The 22,539-nt window shown below is 32.8% G+C and overlaps 1 pseudogene; it reads left to right on the plus strand.

The window, feature by feature from the left end:
• The first annotated feature begins 4,172 nt into the window (after nucleotides 1-4,172).
• Nucleotides 4,173-6,983, plus strand: LOC110272256 (uncharacterized; annotated as a pseudogene).
• The last annotated feature ends 15,556 nt before the right edge of the window (nucleotides 6,984-22,539 follow it).

The raw sequence follows: 22,539 nt of genomic DNA on the forward strand, positions 1-22,539 counted from the left end.
CCTCTTTTTTCAATTTGTATTGTTTGTGATTTTGTACACAATATAGACCAATAAAATATGTTGAAATGAGGTTTGGTTTTATATTTGAGGTCTTACTTGAATAACAATGTTCATTAAATTCAAAATGTTTTTCTCATTGAGCTGTCCATCATTACTTTCAAACTGTACCTTTAGTCTCTGTTGTCAGCTCCCTAATGTTTGCCCTTACATGGTTTGCAGTAGTTGTATCCTACTATGTTAGCCTTTCTTTGTTTCGAGATATATAGTTTTTAATTTTGATTCAATTTGTTATTTTTTATGTTATTTTTTTATTGCTTTTAAATATTGAGTTTATTTTTACTTTAAATAGGCACTAGCAATATCACTTTAGGTAGAGTTTAATAAAATGAACATTCTAATTTATTGAACGTAGTGTTATTTTTTAATTTATTTAGTTATTTTGGTTGAAAGAAATATTTTATAAAAATTTTGTTTGTTTATTTAGTTGGACTTTATTGTTACCGTATGTAGAGAGTGGATAATAAAATATTTTGCTTTGTAAAAAAATAGGGAACAACTATGCATGCTTCTATAGGTAAGGATATGATATCTTTGTTCAAATCATTGATATCAAATGGAGTTGTGTATGCTTTTGCATACTTTAGAGTTTACAATAACCGTGGGTCGTATCATACAACATCGCATCATTTTCGAATGTTTGTTCAAGCAATACCTACTGTCAGACCCTCTTTCTGTAATGCAATACTATTATATAGTATTAAGTTGGTTCCTTTTACAAAAATTATGGGATACTTTTCTCAACATCCTTTTTTGGTTGGTAAGTATATGGTTCATAGCAGGTATATAAGTTTATTTTTCTTTTGTTTTTATGACAAAATATCACTAAGACGGGTGATTTGTGCATAATCTTCTGTTTGATATTTATTTTAGATGTTGCTAGAGTTATAACCGGTGTAGAGGGTGAGAGGAAGTATGTGAAGGATGGCAAACTTATTGATATGTTGGTTATTCATTTGAGAATAATGACGGGTGCGTTTTTTCAATGCCCTTACTCAGCACTTAATATATTTATATAAGTAATTTTTTATTTTTTAAATAATTTGCATTTTTTTTACAACTTAAAGCTTAATGTTGCTGTTCTTGGAGAGATGGTGGAACGGATCAAGGATTTTGTGGCAGCGGGTGAGCAGCAGGTACCGGTAGTTATTTTTCAATTTGCAACAGTAAAAACTTTTCGAGGTATGTGAGGATTTGATAACTATCAAATAATTATATCTTATTGTAACTATCTTGACTAATTACTGAGCCATGTTTCAATTAGGATTTTTTTAGTTTTTAAATTCTATGTTGTGATACTACATGTAATAATAATTTTTTTGGTTTTTAAATTTTATGTTGTGCTACTACATGTAACGGTAATATAATTATAAGTATTGTATTTTGTGCTTTAATATTTTTTATTACGTAAAATTACAAGTGAAATTATAGAAAATGGTAATAACAATTCCTATAAATGGCTCGCATTCTAGAAATTAAAATTTAAAGTGATAAAAAATATTATTGTATGTACGTGAATAAATTGTATAACTGGTTTTTTATTTTTTTTATTATAAATTCTGTGTTGAATTACTCACACTACAAAAAAATTTGATTAAAATGGCACAAATATTATGGCAGGTTTACATAACCGCCACAATTGTTGCTAATTTCGGTGGTTTTATCGTCTGCCAGAATGATCATGTTCTTAGTGGCGATTTTCACTAATTGTGGCAGGTTAAAACGCCATTATCATTAAAAAAAAAGAAAACACATTTAAAGCTGAGGTGGTGTATTGCATATGAGAATAATCACTATTCAATATTGTTGAATGTGAGAGAGTGAGCGAGAGGGATCTGAATGTGACGAACCCTAATTTTTTGATCTCCCTCGTTGCCGGCATTCATCTCTTGCCGCCGTATACAATGCGGTTATTGCTGCCTTCGAAGGAGCGCTCTTCTTTGATTAGGTTTTCTAGCTTCAATTTGAGGGTTCGTTGCGCCGCCCTCATCTCCTCGTCACCACAAGCAACGCCATCATTGCTGTCTTCGATGGAGCTTTTGCTATCTGGTGTTGTGCATCTTAATTGATCCTGAATTTTCTTAATTCTAATTTGGTTAAGCTTTTACAGGGCCTTTATTTTCTTTTCCCCTTCAATGATGGTCTTGCTTGGTTGAATCTGGGTTTTGTGAAGCTTTCGTCTCTATAGCTCTCTAAGTATAATTCTTTTGGTTAATTTTCTTTTTCTTTCTAGGTATAATCTGAGATCGCACATCGCAGGAAGAGGGAAAGGGGAATGAGAGTGAGTTGATCTGAAACCCTAAAGCTTGTCGCCGCCATGGTCACACCATTCATCTCATTTCTCCCGCTTCCATCAACCTTCTGCGCTCGAGTGAAGGCGCCTCCTCTATCGATGCGTTTCCAAATCTAGTCACTACGCCATAGCTTATGAGATTGAGCGAAGCACCTCTTCCATTAATGTATCTCCTCCGCCAGCAGTGCCGGTACGTTCTCACTTCTGCATTCTCTTTTTCTTCGATCCACTCAACATTGCTTGTAGTGTGTTTCTGTTCATTCTCAATTTCTATTTTTATTATCTTTCTCTTGTTCATTCTCAATTGCTTGTTTTCTAACTGTATTTTGGTCCAGTATTGTTATGCTTACCACGTGGTTGATGAATTTTCTGAGAGAGATGGAAAAGAGTGGAACTTGTTTTCTGTTATAGATAGATGATTCTTTGGTGCTTATTATTATAATTACTGCATGTTCATCATTGTGCATTTTTGAAATTCAAAACTAGCTTAGCTCCCAATTTGAATCCAACAAGGACATGCCTTCTTTGTTTTCTTTTTTCATCAATGTCATGACTTGAATGCTCACATTTTATGGTGGGAAAATCAAACTACATTTACTGCATTTTAGTTTGTAGTTGACTTGTTTATATGCTAAGTTGTCTAAAGAAAGATATACTCTGCCTAGTAAATTGAATACCTAATTTGTTATTTATCTTGTAAAAAGGATTGAATGAAACGTACTTGTTTAAATCCCATGTATTGGATGAGGGTGGCCAAGGAGTACTTCATCTTGCAGCTGCTCTTGGCTATGATTGGGACTTACAACCCACAATAATTTATGGTGTAAATGTGAACTTCTGTGTTGTAAATGGATGAACTGCTCTTCATTGGGCTGCATTCTGTGGCAGGTGATAAATTTAGTGCTTTTAGAATGAAATGCATTTGATCAAAGTAGTATTTGAAGCTCGCAACTTGACGGAGGAAGAGAGGAAAGGGTAAAAAGAAGTGACATGGGACGATAAGGAAGTGTGTGGATTCTACATGGTGTGGTTTAATCTTTTTTCTTCCTTTTGTTGCAGGGATTGGCACAAACGTGTTTCTTATTGGCACTTTAATATTGATTTTTGTGTTCAAAATTCCAGATGCTTTGAATTTAATTCAGCTATCAAATTTAATTTTATTAAGAAAATTGCTTACCCTGTATCTGATTTCTACTGCTGTTCTCATTCATTCAGAGTTTATTAGTGTTTTCATATGTGATGTTGATATCTTTATTCTTTTTGGCAGGGTTCTTCCTTATAGAAATCTCCAATCTATAGCATATAGGCTATACTTGAAACTCCTCAAATGACATGCTTTTGAACTTAAATCTCAGATAAAAAGGTCTCATTATCAAAAGTAAGCTTCAGTCTATATAACATTTATCTCTTTCAAAAAATTAGTTAGTATAGCCAATGTAAACATGCCAATTAGATTTCTTTACTTTTAAAGTCTTTTGGCCGTTCCTTATAAAGATTGAAAGTTTAGATATGAACTATTAATAATAATGTGTTGGTAATGTCCAGTTAATATAAATGTTCTTTTCTGTTTTAATTTTTGTTCATGGAAATAGTATATACCCTTGATTAGCTTTATCTGTAGGCAGTGTGCAGTTGTAGAATGTATGACATTCTTGAGAATTTTACACTAGGAATCTTATATCGAATAGTATATACCTTTTTACTTTCTTTAAAGTAAACAAGTACGTGTTTGAAGAGTTTTACAATAGACTTAGAAGTCCTAAAGTTAAAAAAAGGGTACCAAATAAGTTCCTAGGAAAATCTGTGATGAATTTATAAGTCCATGGAAAAAAAGGTAAGCCCTTCAAAAATTGTAACTCTGGACTAATGTCTATAGCAAAATTCTCCGAGACATACTTGTCTTGTCTTATTACTCCTTTTTTTCTTTTTTAATCTCATTGATTTATAAATGCTTAATTGGGAAAAAGAGACTTTCTTATTACACGTAAGTGCTCTTTTGAGCCTAGGGGCATGTCTTGTCCTTGGTGTGCTGACTGATGCTGAATCTTACTAGACTTTGTTCACCACCAAAAGGAAAAGAAAAGAATGCCGGTTTGGAAATTATAGCTTGAGCTGAATTATTTTGGTAATAATGATTTGTGCCCATAACTAAGTGAAACTTAATGTTTGCTTTATTACCTGATGTAAAATGAAATAACGGGTACCTTTGGTTTGTTCTACTTTTACCTTTTTTCTCGTTATGTGTTTTAGGTACATGCTCTTCTATCTGATAAAGAAGAATTGGAGAAAGACTTGAAAAGATTAAATGATAAGCTTACTTCAGCACTCTCTGACTGTAATGCTAAAGGTGAGCTGTTGAAAAAGCAAACAAAAATCGCTCAGGAAGCAACAGCAGGTAATATTCATTGATTTGTATATTTTCCTTATCTGTCCCCACTGTTCTGTAATATAGGACTTGAAAAATACAGAAATAACCAAATTATGTGTAATCGAAAGAGTTTAGTCTTGGGGGTCACTTTCACGGTGCACCTTCTCAGGTGAAGATGGATTTCTATCCAAAGAAGCTAATAATTTGAAGATCAGACTTGGGCATGAAGAGATTATTATATCTCATGGAACCAGCCTTTTAATTTCTTTCTCCCTTGTCACATCTCAAAGCTTCTATTTAATATTATAATGGTATATGACATTGCGGGCTTTAATTGTTTGTTCTGATTTGGATTATTGACCCTTTTCTTGTTTCAGGTTAAAGGTCATTTTCCTTTCTTTGACATGGCGTAAACAGTTTATAATGGTATATGTTGAACTGTGATCATTCTTTTAGTACATATATATATATACACACTATTTCGTACTTCAATTTAAGTTTCTTGTTAAATTGATTTCCGTAGTTTAGCTTTCGCAAATTTTGGCTTCCTTCTTAGCTTTCTGCTTGAAGCAGAGTCATAATAATTAAGGCACAAGCTTTGACATGATTATTATGATTTTGTATCCTCAATTGGTTCAAGTTTATTTTAGATGACCAATGGAATTACCAACATGGTAATTCACTAAAAGGACATTACTTGATAAACACAAGTAGAAGTGAAACTAACAACTTTGAAATGCCATGTGGAATGAATCTTGGTCTTCCATATATTCCCTTATTATTTAATATATTTCATTTTCTATAAAAATGGAATCGTTTAAAATGTGTTTAAACATTGAAAATTCTTAATCTTAAAACCTTAGATTGGCTTTCAATGACATTCATCAAAGGATGGAACTCATTCTTAAGTTGCTTGCAGCGTGCTTTGTGAAGATGAGAAACAAGCTGTGGCAGTAAAAAGTCAATTGCAGCTACTTGCTAGACCAATGTACAGTAATCCACCTGTTCTTGGAGCACTTATAGTTTCAACTATTATTGATGACCCAGAATTGAAAAATTTATGGCTTAAAGAAGTTAAGGTAGAGTGCTCCTATATACACATGCTTTCATATTTATTTGTGTAATGCAAATGCATTGTGGTACTAGGTCGTGCAAAATGCAAATACTTGAAAAGAATTAGTAAATTATTTATATTTGTTGTGTCTTGAATGTTTTGTTAAATATGCTCTCTTTCTCGCTAACTCTTCTTCTGCGCAAAATGTTAGCTACGATTTAACCTTTTAACTGGATAAATCTAAAGTTTTCTTTGTATCGGAGTTTGATTTCTATGTAAAAAGATTGTGTTGAATCATATTAGTATTCAGTATTGAAAATCATGTGCTATGCTTCAGGGATTTGTCAAATAACAACTTGAGTGGTCAACTACCTTCCTCAACAGGGACTTTGTCATTCCTTACTACATTGTGAGTAAATTTTATTGCGTATAGTTTAATTTCTATTGGAGCAAGAAACAAAGATGTTGGAGCAAGTCCCGGGATGGAACTCACACAAGAGACCAAGAAACTAAGGCGGGTGTAAAATCCCTATAATACCCTTACTCATCTTTCTCCTAACCAAATTTTAACCCTAACTTCCTAAATTACCAACACACACCCCCCAAATCATAGAAGAGAAGCAGAGAGAGTGAGGATCGGAAAGAAGAAGAGAGGGGAGGAAGGGACGGCGCCGGCAGGGCTGGGAACCGCCGTCGCCGTCGTTGTCGCGGATCAAGAAGAGAGAGAGAGAGAGAAAGAGATCGAAACAGGGAATGAGGGAAAGAGAGAGGAAGAAGTGCAAGAGAGGAAATGCTGTCCCGCCGTCCTTGCCATCACCCTTGGAGACCGTCCCTGCCGCAGCCGGAGCTTCCATTGCCGTCGTCAAGGACTCCATCGCTGCCACGAGAAGCCACCGCATGTGGAAGAGAAAGACGTGACGCACAGAATAGAGGAAGGGGACGACATCTTGTCGTCACTGCGCCTTGTCGCCGTCGCTGAAAGGGGAGCTCCGTCGTCGCCGTCGAGGCTACGGGTATGGGGCTTCGAAGAGAGAGAGAAGCTCGCAGAGGAGAGAGAAACGTAACGACCAGAGAGAGGAAAGTCTCGCGAGGAGGCGGGAGCTGGTACACCTTCGCTGTTGTTGCAGGCTGCGCCACCGCGCCTCTGGTTGCCGGGAGCCACGCTGACGTCACCGGAAGCCACCGCCGAAAACTCTGCAAGTTTGCCCTAGCTCCGCTTTACTTCAGCCGGTGAGGATCACCGGAGCTACTGATGGTCCATCCTCTTGTTTCTTTTGGTAAGACTAATCTTGTTCTGCCCTGTCTTGCCGTAAAGCTCTATACTCACTTTGTCCTATCCTGCTTGATGTCCTTGTCTGTCTTTGCTCAATTTTAAACCATCGTAGGCTGGATTCGCTGTTGCCCCTTGCTACTAGGGCTGTTGTTGATGTTATTGCAGTGAGAGTTGAAGTTATTGCTATAACCCCAGTCCAAATTCTGCGCAGTTTCGTACTCTTAAATTCAACATTTCGGGTTTGGTCTCTTCGGTCCCTTAGGACCATGTTGTGAGTAGGCTTTACATTTATAACCGTTAATTTTTTTTTGTTCATGCTATTCTGAGTTTCTATTTATATTTATAAAACTATTGTTGAAGAACTTTGATTTGATTAGAATAATTGATTTATTATAGTTGGAAAAAAAATATTTTTATGAAGCTTATATCTTAGAAATTTTACATGAGACTATATATATGTTTGATGAAGTTTTATATTATTTTAGAACATTTGATTTTACTCGAATATATACTTTTGAAGCATTGAAGTATTTATTAGTACTTACTGACTTTGAAATTGTAAAATGTGTTTGAAATTACTTATGATCGAAGAAGCTATGATTAGAAAATATTTCTTACGAGAAAGTATTATTTGATTTGATTCAATACCGTATATATTTGAAAGATCGAAGATTTATTATAGTTGAATTTATATGTTTTGAATTGGTTTGGGAGGCTCGTATTAGAAAACCGTAGTTAACGGCGGTTATGAAATTAACTTAGATGCATCTAACTCAGACTCCAGCTAGCAGGGGTGTTGCTAGTCTAACGTGTAGGCCACACGTTAGATCTGTTATTCTGTTAGGACACACGAGAGGAAAGGGTTACCCATTGAGGTGGAGCTGCCCAAGTGTGGACGTTTGATTTGATTTCTGTATGAGAACTCCCTTATTGATTCACTTATTATTATCAACTATTACTTTCTAATTAATATTACTTTAATAATAATATTTATATAGTCTCATATTGATTATAGATGTATTGTCTAATCACTGAGTTGCAAAACTCACCCCTGTTTTCTAAAAATATTTTTCAGGAACAAATATTTGACTATGTGGGACTTTCTATTCAAGAATAACGGTCTGCAATGAGTACCTATCTTTGTCGAATTCCTAGAAGTATATGCTCCATATGTCACAGGCAGGATCCAACCATTCTTAGTTATTTTAATTTTTTTGTTAAAAATATATAACTATTTATTTTAGAACTTGTAAAATATTTGTAACTTGCTTATTCAACTTATATCTGAGTATGTTAGGCTTGCTATAGGATTATTTTCCTGAGCGCCGGTCATGACTCATTTTGGGTTTTGACAGCAGGCTTGTTTTAAAGCTAATTACAAAAGGAGGAAACTTTTGGCCTTCAAATCTTATTCATCATCACTTAGCTAAGCTACTTGTCTTGTATATTCATAGTTTAGGGAACTAGATGGTAGATTTGACTAATTAGTGCTTATTGCAATTTTTGTATTTTGGTAAGTTTAGTAAGACAAATTTTTGTATAGAAGTTATTACTTTTAATTTTCAATAATAAAAAATTATATACTATATTAATACTTTGTTTATGAGTTATAATATTTCATTTATGGATTATGATTTTTTGTTATTGTGAAATTTTAATCACAAAATTATTTATTTAACGCGATAAAAATATCGGTAAAAACTGCTTTTTTAAATGATAAAAAATGTCATTTTTATCTGGTAAAAATGCCGTTTTCACCAATAAAAATGTCACTATCAGGGTAAAATGGCGGTTCAAAATGCCATTTTAACCAACGAAAATGTTACTGTTAGGGTAAAAATGGCAGTTTAAAAATGCCGTTTTAATAAACTAAAACGTCATTCTGTCAGGGTAATAATGGCGGTTCAAACCGCCATTTTAACATATCCAAAAACTGCCGTTTTAATCTATCCAAAAACTGCTGTTTTAATCCTGGAAATAACAGCGGTTTGAAACTACCATTTTAACCTATTAAAAAACCGCCGTTTTAACCCAGAAAATTGTGGCGGTTTTTAAATAATCACCGTAATAAATAGAATGGCGCCCAGAATTACGTCGCTTTACAAAACCGCCATTCTTTGTAATATTGGCGGTTTAAACTGCCGTAAATACAAAAAAAAAATCGCCGCTTTTTACCAGAATTTTTTGTAGTGTCAACAATTTTATCATCTGAAAATAATTTAAGTAATAACCTAGTTATTATGTGCAAACTTATCCCCTTTTCAAATGGCTTGCGTTCTAGAATATTTTTGTGCTTTAATTACTATTACCTTGATGTCCTTACTCCGTAGTAGTGTCCTTATTTTTTTTAATTAATCTATATATTATTTCAAGCTATATTTTTGTTATTATATAATATTTTTTATTATTTTATATTTGTAATAAATACTTTTTTTATTTTTATAGTTCATTGCTGAAATAATGTTTATACTAATTAATTAGGTTTACAGTAAATTATAGTTTTTTTTTAAATATAAAGACACTTTTGGTTACTTTCCATTCAATAAAAAATTTTCTGTCAAGTATAATTATACAACTGATTTGAGCAATGATTGTTGTACATAGGTACCAATGATTGTTGTGATTGATAAGTAGCGTGTGCTGTAGAGAGGCCTCGCAGTACCTGTCTATTCTTTCTAGCAAACTGGCGTATGTTGCTGAAGATGAAGTTTTATATTCCATTGAGAGGAAGACAATAAAAGAGTTACGTGCGGTTGCGAATATGACTGCCTTATAGAAAACTACTTTTTGATGTTTGGTCCATTATTTATTTTTTGACTTTCAAACTGTTCCTATATGTAGGTTGGATTTTATATTGTTCTGGCTACTGTTCTTGATGTTGAACCCGCTCTAATATGGTGGTATAAATCTTGTGTTTGCAGCGTGAAGGCAAAAGCTAATGCGGATACATACTTCTACGATGGCTGTAATAAGGATGTAAATCATGTGGTTGACATGTACAACTCTAATTGGACCTATTTGTGCAATCTTTTCATAAAAAAGCAATGTAATTATGTAATTGATTATGTCTCTTTTTAATATATTTAGCAATATCTAGTTTAATACCAACAATTAATAGGCAATAAGAGAATAATTTATTAAGCTTAAAAATTGGCTATTTTATACTTTGTATGTAGTTGTGAATCTTGGGTATGATAGAAAGTGATTATTCGTTTAATTTTTCCTTCAATTTTATTTGTGTGACCTCTTTTGAAGCTTGTGTCGTATGTAGTTTTATACACAAATTAGACCAATGAATTGTAATAAAATGATGTTCAGTTTTATTTGTATATGAAGTCTTTTTATTATCGTGTGGGATGAGTTTTTTCGACCAATAAGAGGGATGTAAACTTATAATACATTTGTTTCGGTCTTATTATTCTTTGGCATTCTTTTTCTTCATATACTCAGCAAAAAACTCTTTTGTCATTCAATACCATATTTCATCACACTGAACATTTGTAATAAATCCACCTTTTACCGAGTATAACCGATTTGCCTCATATAGTTTGGGGCCATTTAAGAAGCTGAGATCTAAAATCCTTTCGTCTTCTCTCACAAGTATAGCTGCAATATTAATGGTCAATATCTCACTCCAACAAAAAAAAGGCTAAAATCATAGTCCAAGTAATAATAAATTGAAATAAAAGAGCATACCTGTTAGCCCAAGTTTTCAATGAGATTTAATGATACTAATGCAAACGATTGTAAATCCACATTTTATTTACCAACTGATGGAAATATGGAATATAGGTAGGGTTTTTCCAAGTAATCAACGATAGCAGTAAGTACAATGGGAATTTTAAGTTTTTAACACACACCCAGAAAAAATGCTTTAATCGATAAAAACGTTGACTCGCCATGAAAAAATTGGGAAAATAAGATAGAGTGCATAGAAAAAAATCATATACCTACAACAATTTTATACCAAACTCTACTCTACTATGCTGAAATCTAGAAAATTGATAAGCCTAAAAAAATTATTTAAAGTAAACTTCAATTGCTGATCACTTGTTCGCTTTTGGTCAGTATCTTTGATCTTATTCATATTTGAATCTATGATTCTTTGTTTGATTTTTTTATGGAAAATGCCCATGGTATTTACCATAGACTCATAGGATGCTACGAATGTTTATGGTACATGCTTGACCTTGCTAATTCAATGAGATTGGTTTTTCTTTGCAATGTCTTAATTAGCAGCAGATTCATCTCTCTTAGAAGCCTCACCTTTAGGAACCGCCTATGGTAGCCTATGTTCTAGTTCATAGCAATAATCATAGAAGAGCTCCTCACCAATATTAATATTTTTGTTGGCAAATATCCCAACTCTGTGACCACCATCCACCAATATTACCTATACAATGCATACTATTTAAGTGAATTTGACATATTGTGTTTAAGCATTTATATTATGTTGAATAATATTTTCTATGATTTTATTGTAACTAAAGAGTGACAAGTCAAGTATTAATTGATGTTTTTGCATAAACAATGCAGGTATAAATTGGATTTGTTAGTTTTTTATGGTACTGCTACAACAACTTTTGTTGTATTTGATAAGGAGGCCACAGCTCTATTCGGATGGACCTGTACTGAGATGGTGAAAGAGTTGAATGTATGTGGTTTTTGCTGTTGAAACCATTTTATTGATTACGTTATGATTGTCAATGAAAGATGTTTATTTATTTAACATGATAAAACTGTATAATTTTTTTTGTAGGAAAAGGGGAAAGCAGGCAAAGATCCTATTGGTTTTAAGGAGTTTCTATTCAAGGTCGAATTAAAAACTACTGGATGGTGCGATTCTTATGATGTATCATTGATAAGTTTTGAGCTTACCATTTTAGCGAGGTGGAGGGATACTCAAGGCCTGGTAAAATCTGGTATAGCCCCTGCTGGTCCTACAACCCATTTTGATGGTGATGATTTCTTAATCTTCGAAAAGAAGAGATCGATAGAGCAATTGAAATTATCTAAAGAGGTAACTGATTTGATAGATACAATGGATCCACTTATTCTAGGACATCAGATAACTATATCTTTTTTATTAATTTGTTGTGTGCACGTAGAGCGGCATTTATTGTGTCCTGGCTACTAGTTTGGAAGTGATTGACCATGGTGACTGGTGGGTTCTTGCTTGCAAGTGTGGAAAAACTATTATGGTCTTCGAAACTGCTTATTATTGTGAATGCATTTATGTGGCAATTCCAAGGTAAATTTAACTTTCTATTTTTTATTTCGTTTTTATTTTCTAATATGGATAGTTTTTTAATGTCTCTTTTATTGCTCTTCTATGGAATTATCTACAAGGTATCAAATCAAGATGAGAGTGGTTGATCATTCTAGTTCAGCAACATTTGTAAAATCCAATTAAAAGGTAATTAAATAAGTAATTAATGAAGTGTGGGCCGACGAGGTCGAAAAATTTAGAATTCATAATTTGAAAATTTAATAGTGATAGTTAGATTCGGAGGATTTTTGCGAGTGGAAAAATATAATTTAATGCAGAAAAATATATAAAGACGCGTGCCGGTAATTTAAACAGCAGTACCGGCTTAAACTGTCAAATACTGTGAGTGAAAAAATTTATTATGAGCCAGAAAAGTTAAGTAGAAATTATAATTTAGGGAAGTAAAAATACTTGAAATGCGAATTAAAACACTAATCTTAAAGGTTTTGGCCCAAAATTGGGCCAACGGGCCAAACCAAGTGAATCGGGCCCCAGTGAGCCCAAGCCTCCATACATATACCATCATATAACCCACAATGCAGCATTTTCTTCTCCATTTCCATTGAGTTCCACAGATTGTGAGAAGAGTGAAAGAGAAGAACATAAACCCTAACTTCTTGAACTTCAATCCACCATAACTTCTTCTCCGGAGCTCTGATTGATGAGCCATTTATGACCACGCAAAGCTCTCATCGAGCTCTTTGATTCTATTTAGGTATTGTGGTGAGTATCTTGAAGTCCTCTTTGCCAAGCTCATTATTTCTAGCTAGGAATTTTTTGGTAAGAAATTGCATTTCACACTCCCTTTCTCTGCCCAAAGTAATTTTGCGTTTTTAGGTTTGGGAGATTGAATAGATTTTGTGATTTTGATTGTTTAGGTGCCATCAAATAGTGGGTTATTGTTGGTTTGTGCCAAGGTAATAATGCCCTAAACCCTTATGGATTTGTGATTTTGGTGAACCCTAGATATTGATTGTGGTAAATTAATTTTGTATAGCTTGAAAATTGTGATTATTGGAGCTTTTGGATTGTGTTTGGTGACTTGTTGGACTAGAAAACTTTGTGGAAGCTTGGTTAGAATCAATTTGGTGAAATTGAGAGTGTTGGAAAACAGCCAAGGTAAGATTTTGATTTCTTTTATGTAATATGTAATATTTCGTGAAATATAGGCTAGTGGACCATAGAATAGGATTGAATTGAATATATGGTTGTTTGAATTGTGTTTGTGGTATATGCATGTTAATGGAGATTGAATAAATTTTATGTGTTAAGATATAATTGTGGTGGAATTCTAATATGATTATGATTGATGATTAATGATGGTTGTATGTATAACATCCTTAGTTTTAAAAAAAGTAAATAGTTAAGTTATTTATAATTTATTATATTTGTTGAGATTTTATTTTTAAGAAAATTATTTTACCAAAAATAATTGAATAAAATTTTATGATTATCGAAATTTAATTTAATTATGATTTATTGTATTAGTTTGAATAGTTTAAGAAACGAGGTACGTATTCAATGCTTATTGAACACATTTTGATATGTAAATAATTTTATCAATTAATAACCTGAGATAATGAGATAAATATTCAATCCAGGATTTATGTTCGTCCTCAGAACCTAAGACAAACGTAAATAATATGATTTCACTTTTCATACCACATTATCAAAGCTAGTTTGTAAGATTTAGGGACAAAGCAATGAGAAAGAATGAAACTCGGGGAGTTTATACTGAGAACTAGGTATTATATATAGTAAAGAAGACAATATGCTTATTTCTTTTAAGATTTGAATCATTCTATAATATGAATAGTCCATAATTCAAAGTACAAACATCTAAATCTACAGAGAACTGACAAGATTGCCCCCACCAAAAACAAGAAATCCAAGCAATTTTGACAAAGAAATAATAAATGCCTGAGATTTATCAAAAAGAACAAAACAAAGAAAATGAATGTAACAAAATCAACATCACATTCAAGCACAGTGCACGTTACAAATCACAAAATTGATGACTAAATTGAGACTAAAACACAGAATTGATGACTATTGATACTTACATTAACAATTCGGCCATGAAAAGAAGAGAAAAAAAATTCAAGTTTAGTGATAAAGGAAAATTAATTCAAGTTATGGATTCAGTCAATCTTTTTCATTGGCTATCCTTTTCTCTTTTCTTTTCGCTAATAGCTCGGGAATCTACGAAAATTCATTACACTTGAAATTTAGTAATATCAATTTTTTACCAGACTCAAAGAATTGCTTAAGCATGAACTTTCAACAATATGCAGCAATAAATGACACCATTGCATTTGCAACAATAAAACTAATTCAAAAATTCAGTAGATAAGCAGTGGTTGAATAAAGACTAAGCATGTACCTAAACAACTCGATCAATCTCCAAAATAGAACTGAAATTAAATGAAATCAAGACAGTCCATTAGAAGGATAAACACTTAATCTAATTAGCAGATTTCTGTGGTTAGAAAAGATTCCAAAATAGATATGGTGAAAAAGCCCTAACAGAATGGATCAAAATTTGGATTAGGGAATAGAGTACCTGCTTGAACAAATGGAACAAATGGAGGTTATCGGATAGTAATAATAGAACAAATTGAACTCCTTGTAAACAAATTGAACAAATCAACTAGAAAAAAAATTGATGAAGACGACGACGACAGCACCGAGATCTTAGAAGATGATGGCGACGGTGCTGCAAAATCAGAAGACGACAATGACGGCTACAAGTTCAGAAGATGACGACGACGGCTGCGAGCTCAGACGACGACGCCGGTGCTGCAAACTCAGAAGACAACAACGGCGCTAACTAAGAAGACGACGATGCAAATGGAGCTACGAACTCAGAAGACGACGACGTCATGAATGGAGAGGGTGTTGTGTTGTATGGTGCTTCCGGTTGTGGTCACATCCGTGGTGGAGAGGGAGAAGTGTAGCTCAGTAACCGTTTGAGAAGGTGAGAATGGTGATTGGTGGGGCTGAGTTAGGGTTACTGCTGGGTAGAGTAATTCAGTAACTATTTTAAATTTAAATTAGCTACCGATTACCAATAATGTTATTACAAAGCCGTTGCTAAACCGGTCACTATCTTAACTATTAGCAACCAATTAGCGACCTCCAGCTTAGCGATCGAGTTAGTGACCAACCTTTTTCAGCTTATTTCTCTATTGGTTGCAAAATCGGTCGCTAAATTAAAAAATAGCGACCGACTTTGTGACCAACAATCCTAAGCATTACTTCCTCATTTCGGTTGCTAATTCGGTCGCTAAGTTAAAAAATAGTGACCGATTTTGGCAACCAATTTTATGTTGCTTGTATAAAAAACTTATTGGTCGCTAAATCGGTCGCTATTAGTGACCAATTTCTTTGGTCACTAAAATCGGTCGCTGATTGTAATTTAGCGACCGATTTAGCGACCAAAATATTTTTGTCCTTGAAATTCTATATCGATCGCTAAATTAGTCGCTATTAGCAACCATTTTTTTCTGTCACTAAAATCCGTCGCTATCTTAAAACTTTCTTGTAGTGGATTAATTAAGATTATTATTATATAATTTTGGTATAATAAGATATTTTACATAATTGATTTTTTTTATAATTGGAATTTAAATTAATTAGGATTTTAAAACAATTTTTATTATAATGAAATATTTCGAAAAAGATAAAAGAATTATTATTATTATTATTATTATTATTATTATTATTATTATTATTATTATTATTATTATTATTATTATTATTATTATTATTATTATTATTCAACCACTATAATTAAAATAAGGATTTGTAAAATATCATTATTATTAAGTTCAAAACCTGATAGTATGATGAGTAAATATCAGTACTTTTCGATGAACTTAGCTTTGCTAATGTTTCATCGTATATCTTTTATCATTAAGTTACTAATGTTATTTATATTAGTAACTCATATATATTTAATCCTATATATATTATTACTTTTGTTTTAATATATCCGGTGTTCATAATTATCCGTTTAAGATATTTATAACTTAAATCGCTGACTCAATAGTTTGAAATTGCGACACCCAACCCCCTTAGTGACACATAGCCCACTAACTCACTATATAATCATCATCATCAGCCCTTAATTTTCTTTTTCACCACCGGAAGAAAGAAAAGAAATAGAGAGAGGGAACGTGAGCTTCCATGGAATCCGACAGCTTCCAAGCTTGATTTTCTGAGTTCCGTAACTCTAATAAAAAATTTAATCCGATTAAAGTGTTGGTATCTTCCTCCTCTTCACATTGACGTTCACTTTTGTTCGAGAGGAATCAACAGTGGAGTTGTTCTCCATCCATGCAAGGTTTGGCCGAGGGAGCCCTGGAGGTGTAATAGTCGATTTTGACGCTTTTTTCTTTGATTTCTCATTTAGAAAGCTCCTTTGGTGTTTCGGCTTGGTGATTACTGTACAGAGGTAGGATTTGGAAATTTTGCCACCAACTAAATGTTAATATGATAAGTGATTGTTGGTTTGATTGATTATTGGTTGAATTTGATTAAGTTTATGTTGAAATTTTGTTGAATTATTGTTGTTGCTTGTGATTTATTCGTTCGTCTATGAGGAATAGCCCAGCTGGGGTTGTTTTGATAATTTTAGGGCTATTGTGAATGAAAATTTATTGACAAAAAATATTGATGATGTTTGATGGCTGAGAGATTAAATTAAAAGTTATAAAAAAATTGGTAACCGTAAAGCTCAAAATGGACTTAAAAATCAAGCAGAAAACTTGAAGAATTTTAGGAATGGAGTTCGGTCCATTGGTAGATCTATAATCATGGAAATAAAAATTTATTTTTGAGATTTAAATAGTAATTTAATAAAAATCAAAGTTAGTTTTGTAATTATATAAGTTTTGGGGTATTTTGGATAATAATTAAGAAGTTTAGGGATAAAATGGGTATTTTATAAAAAGTGCAAGATTATTTTGGTAACTATATTATATATAAAGATATTTTAGTAATTCATAAACTATGTTGGGGTAAAAATATAAATGTTTTAAAAGGTTCAGAGATACAAAATAATTTATAAAAGCTTAATAATAAAGGTGAAGTTAATAAGTTTTGAGTAATAAGATTATTTAAAGTTCAAGCTAATAATTTTTGGATAATAAAGAAAAATACTACTCTTACTCTGGTATTAAGATTATTATCTATATATATATTTTTAAAATATTATATATCAGTAATTTATATTATAACAGAAAAGAAGAGTTAAATAGTAACTTACTTAAAAGTTGTAGAAAGACGAACCTAAATTGAGAATTTTATGATTCACTATTCATAAAACATCTAAGGGTAGATGAGAAAAGAGTGTGAAAATAATTTGTGGTATTAAAACAAGAAAAATAAAAGAATGATAAATAGAAAAGAAAAGAAGAAGAAAGAAAAGAATGTATTAATTAAAGGGAATATCTACTACATGAAAGCAGATCTCTGCCACAAGAAAGTAGAGAGAAAAGACTAAAAGATTCTAATGAACCTGTCACAGGAGAGCTGAGCATGGAAAAGAAGAGAATATATTAATTAAAGGGATCTTTGCTATAAGCAGAGGGCAAAGATAAAAAGACTTCAAAAGAATGTCTGCCACATGAGAACAGATGCAACCTTGTTTGGGCCTTAGGGCCAAATGTATAATGGGGACGCCAACACATTGTGAAATATTTTCCAGATGTAAGCATATTATAACACATTTAAAAGTCACGTTGTATGCGGACTGGCCGTAAGACTTATATGCACATTGTATGCGTCTAAAAAGCCATATCCGGGACTTGTACTCGGGTAATATCAGGAGCGGGTAGGCAACCGACTCATGAGCTCATGGCCTACATAGGACAGACATGTGTCATACTTGTTTGCGCATACTTCTTAGTGATATGCGTTTCTGTGATTGTGTGTATGTGTGTGCTTCTTGACTTATGATTTTCTCTGTATCTTTGGTTTGTTAAAGTTGTTTGTATTCTGAAGTTTGTTGCTATTGGCTATCTAATGAAGATTGTAAGTATTCTGTTGTGAAATTACTGTGTAATAGATAATAAAATGGACAGAACTATCCACCACGGCCGTACTAAGAACTCCGCAGTTCTTACCAGTTCCACCCCTTTTAGCTTTAGGTGCGAAAGCTTATTGCGAAGCTGCAGGAGCATAGAAGAATATGTTTGCAAGTTGAGTTATCGATAGAATTTATTTTTCCCCTCGCCTTGTTAGTTTGAAGTTTTATTCAGAGGGGTAGGTTTTGTAGTTGGTTTTGTATGTAATATTATAGTGTATTATTAATATTAAATATGTGAATTTGTGTTATTTGTTCTTGATAAAAATGTTTTAACTTTTTAGTAAAACTGTCAATAGATTAACGTGTAAAGGCTCAATATTAAATAGATAATAAAAGGAATTAGGTTAGTAACACCTTACTTTTGGTACGATCATGACGTACTAAAAGTTGGATCGTTACAATATGGTATCAGAGCAGTCCTTCTTGTAGAGCCTTGGGAATGGATTGACTATACTTCACTGTATACTCTGAGTGTCTATTATGCATTAGAACTTGTCTTAATGACAAGAGTTTGAGTTTTATATGCATGACTGTCTATTGATTAATGCTATTAGTCTACCATTGCAAACTACATGGTATTAAGTCTGGCCAACTTAACATTAATAGTTTATGTATATGGGAATACTAATGGGTTATCATAGCCGAAATAGAAATAATAGGTAGCGTAAATCACAAGGTTTGGGGGACATTAGAGGTTATTTTTTTAGGGTTTACTCTGTTTTGAATTATAATCTTTGTTCGTGCCACGTAACTTATAGCTGCATTTTCCTCTTTTATCATTTGCATTGAAGTTTCTTGTTTCAGATTTTTCTTTTGGAATATGATTTGACTATATTTCACCCATTCCTTATCGCTCCTACATATCTCTGCTCGATTGTAATCCTAACTATTCACTTGATACATTTGAAACATTCATCCTTGATAATGCTCATATTCCTCTTTATGAACCATGTGTTCTTTGATTTAGCTTTGAACTTATTTTCACATAACAATGATCCTTAATTCTTTGAAAATATTAGATGTTCTTTCTTGATTAATTTTCATCAAAACATATACTCTAACCGTGCCACGTGATAGGCGTACTGTTTAATCATTTATTTTTCATCTCTTCCGCTCCTTGTTTCAATTCTTTATGAAACCATATTTGATTATCCATCTTTATCATTATTTGTACACTTCTTCATAAACCATGTACCCTTCAATCTAATCTTGATTTTGTTCTAATGAAATGCATAATCCTCAATATCTTCCTTTGTTTTGTATTTCATTGATCAAGCTTGAGCTTGTTTATGCCAAGAGCGATTTTTGGATGTGACAAACAATACGTTAGTTATGTGGGATACGTTTGCTACGAGAAATAGACTGTTCTCTTTGTCAAGATAGCCTAAAAGAAATAGATCGCTTGTAGATGGATCCTTTCTAAACATTTATCCTTGGCATTGTTTATATTCCTCTTCAAGCATCTTGTATCTTTTTTATCTTGAGCTAGAGTTGGGGCGCTAATCAATCTTTAATTCTTTGAAAAATTGTCACTGACTTTAGTTGTCTATAATTGTAAACCTTGTGTTTCTTCGATTGAGCTGGAAATTGTCTCAATCTAACATATCATCTTTTCTTCTATTGTCCCTGTCAAAGTTCTTTGTCTCAGACTATTTTTCTTAAGGTACGATTTAATTCTGTTTCTGATACTCTTCACTGTATATGTATAACTTTGTTTAGTTAGAATTCTATTCAGCCTTCCAAATTTTTGTGAGCATTGTCTATGTTGTTCACCCTTTTATTTCTGAATTCTGACTTCTTTTGCTTGAGTTGAGTTTGTTTGGTGTCATATGCGATACCCTATTTTTCTCGGATACAGTTTGTGAACGCAGTAGATGAGATTGGCTTATGTGTGATATCACAAGAAATTACAAAAGTTGTAGATGTGAAGGGAAGGCTTTGCAAGACAGTTATGGATTAAGAAAGTGGTTATATTTCGTTGAAGACTCTAAATGTACGCCGAGTTTATTTATTAAACCCCGAGTCTCATACTTCTAAGGTTTAATTTACATTAAACTTATCCTATAACTTCTATACCATAATACGCTATTTCTCTTGTTTCCATCAAATGTAATTTTTCTTCATGTTTAAAAAATGAACATGTCAAATCTTTTTGTTTTTCTTTGATATGTTTAAAAAGGGAGGTTAGTATGAATCTTCTCCATCCTATATAATTTTTGAGGACGAAAATTTTTGTAAGGTGGGTAGAATATAACATCCTGAGTTTTTAAAAAAGTAAATAATTAAGTTATTTATAATTTATTATATTTGTTGAGATCTTATTTTTAAGAAAACTATTTTACCAAAAGTAATTGAATAGAATTTTATGATTATCGAAGTTTAATTTACTTATGATTTATTTTATTAGTTTGAACAGTTTATTAGAAACTATTTTAACAGGCAAAAATTAAATTAATTTTTATAATTATTATTATCATTCGAATTTGGATTAATAAAGATTATTATATAATTTTGCTATAATAAGATATTTTACATAATTAGTTTTTTTGATAACTGGAATTTAAATTAATTAGGATTTTAAAATAATTTTTATTATAATGAAATATTTTGAGAAAGATAAAAGAATTATTATTATTATTATTATTATTAAGGACAAATAAGTCCCTGACCTTTTGCCCCACGGACATTTTTGTCCCTGACCATTGAAAAATACTTTTGAATCCCTGACCTTCACAAAACTTGGACGGATCAGTCCCTGACGGAAGCATTTGGACGGATCAGTCCCTGACGGAAGCATTTGGAGTGAGGGACTGATCCGTCCAAGTTTTGTGAAAGTCAGGGACTTAAAAATATTTTTCAATGGTCATGGACAAAAATGTCTGCGAGACAAAAAGTCAGGGACCTATTTGTCATTTTCTCTTATTATTATTATTATTATTATTATTATTATTATTATTCAAGCACTATAATTAAAATAAGAATTTTTTTAATAATATTATTATTAAGTTCAAAATCTGCCAGTATGAGTAAATATCGGTACTTCGATGAACTTAACTTTGTTAATGCTTTATCGTATATCTTTTATCATTAAATTACTAATGTCATTTATATTAGTAAATCATATATATTTAATCCTATATATATTATTACTTGTGTTTTAATATATTCAGTTTTTATAATTATCCGTTTAAGATATTTATAACATGAATCGCTGACTCAGCAGCTTGAAACCACAACACCCAACCCCTTAATGACACATAGCCCACTAATTCACTATATAATCATCATCATCATCATCATCGGTCCTTAATTTTTCTATTTCACCACCGGAAGAAAGAAAAGAACATGAGCTTCTAAGCTTGATTTTTTGAGATCCGTAACTCCAATACAAAATCTAATCCGATTAAAGTGTTCATATCTTCCTCATCTTTATGTTGACATCCACTTTTGTTCCAGAGGAATCAACGGTGGAGCTATTGTCCCTCCATGCAAGGTTTGGCCAAAGGAGCCCCGAAAGTGGAATAGATGATTTTGATGTTTTCTTCTTTGATTTCTCGTTCAAAAAGCTTCTTTGGTGTTTTGGTTTAGGGATTGCCATACGGAGGTAGGGTTTGGTAATTTTGCACCGATTAAATGTTAATGTGATAGGCATAGTTCTGAAACCCGAACCGAACTGGCCAGTTCAACTAAGTTAACTTTAAAAGCCTCCTAACCAAAAATTGGTCAAAGCGACAGTTAATCGGTGAACCAGAAAAATCGTTCGATTTTTTAGAGGATTTTCAGTTTAGTGAACCCGTCCAAAACTACTCCGATTTAGACCTTTATAAAATAAAAAAAAATCCTAAATTCTATGCGTACCCAATGCAACCCAGTCCTCCCTGGCACTCCTCTCCTCTCCTCTCTGAAAAGTGAAAGTTTGAACAAAGAACAAAGAACCCTAGCCCCCACAGCCCGCAGCCACTGCAGCCCCCACATCCCGCATTCACCGCAGCCCCCGTAGCCACCGTAGGAAGTTTCGTCGCCATCCTAGGAAGTTGTGTCACTGTCGTAGGAAGCTCCCTCGCAATCGTTTGGAAGCTCTTTGGCCGTCGTGGTCTCCTCTTCTTCTCACTTCCATTCTCTCTTCTCTTTTCC

Source organism: Arachis ipaensis, chromosome B5 (assembly GCF_059453495.1).
Source record: "Arachis ipaensis isolate K30076 ecotype BB chromosome B5, ASM5945349v1, whole genome shotgun sequence".
NCBI lineage: Eukaryota > Viridiplantae > Streptophyta > Magnoliopsida > Fabales > Fabaceae > Arachis > Arachis ipaensis.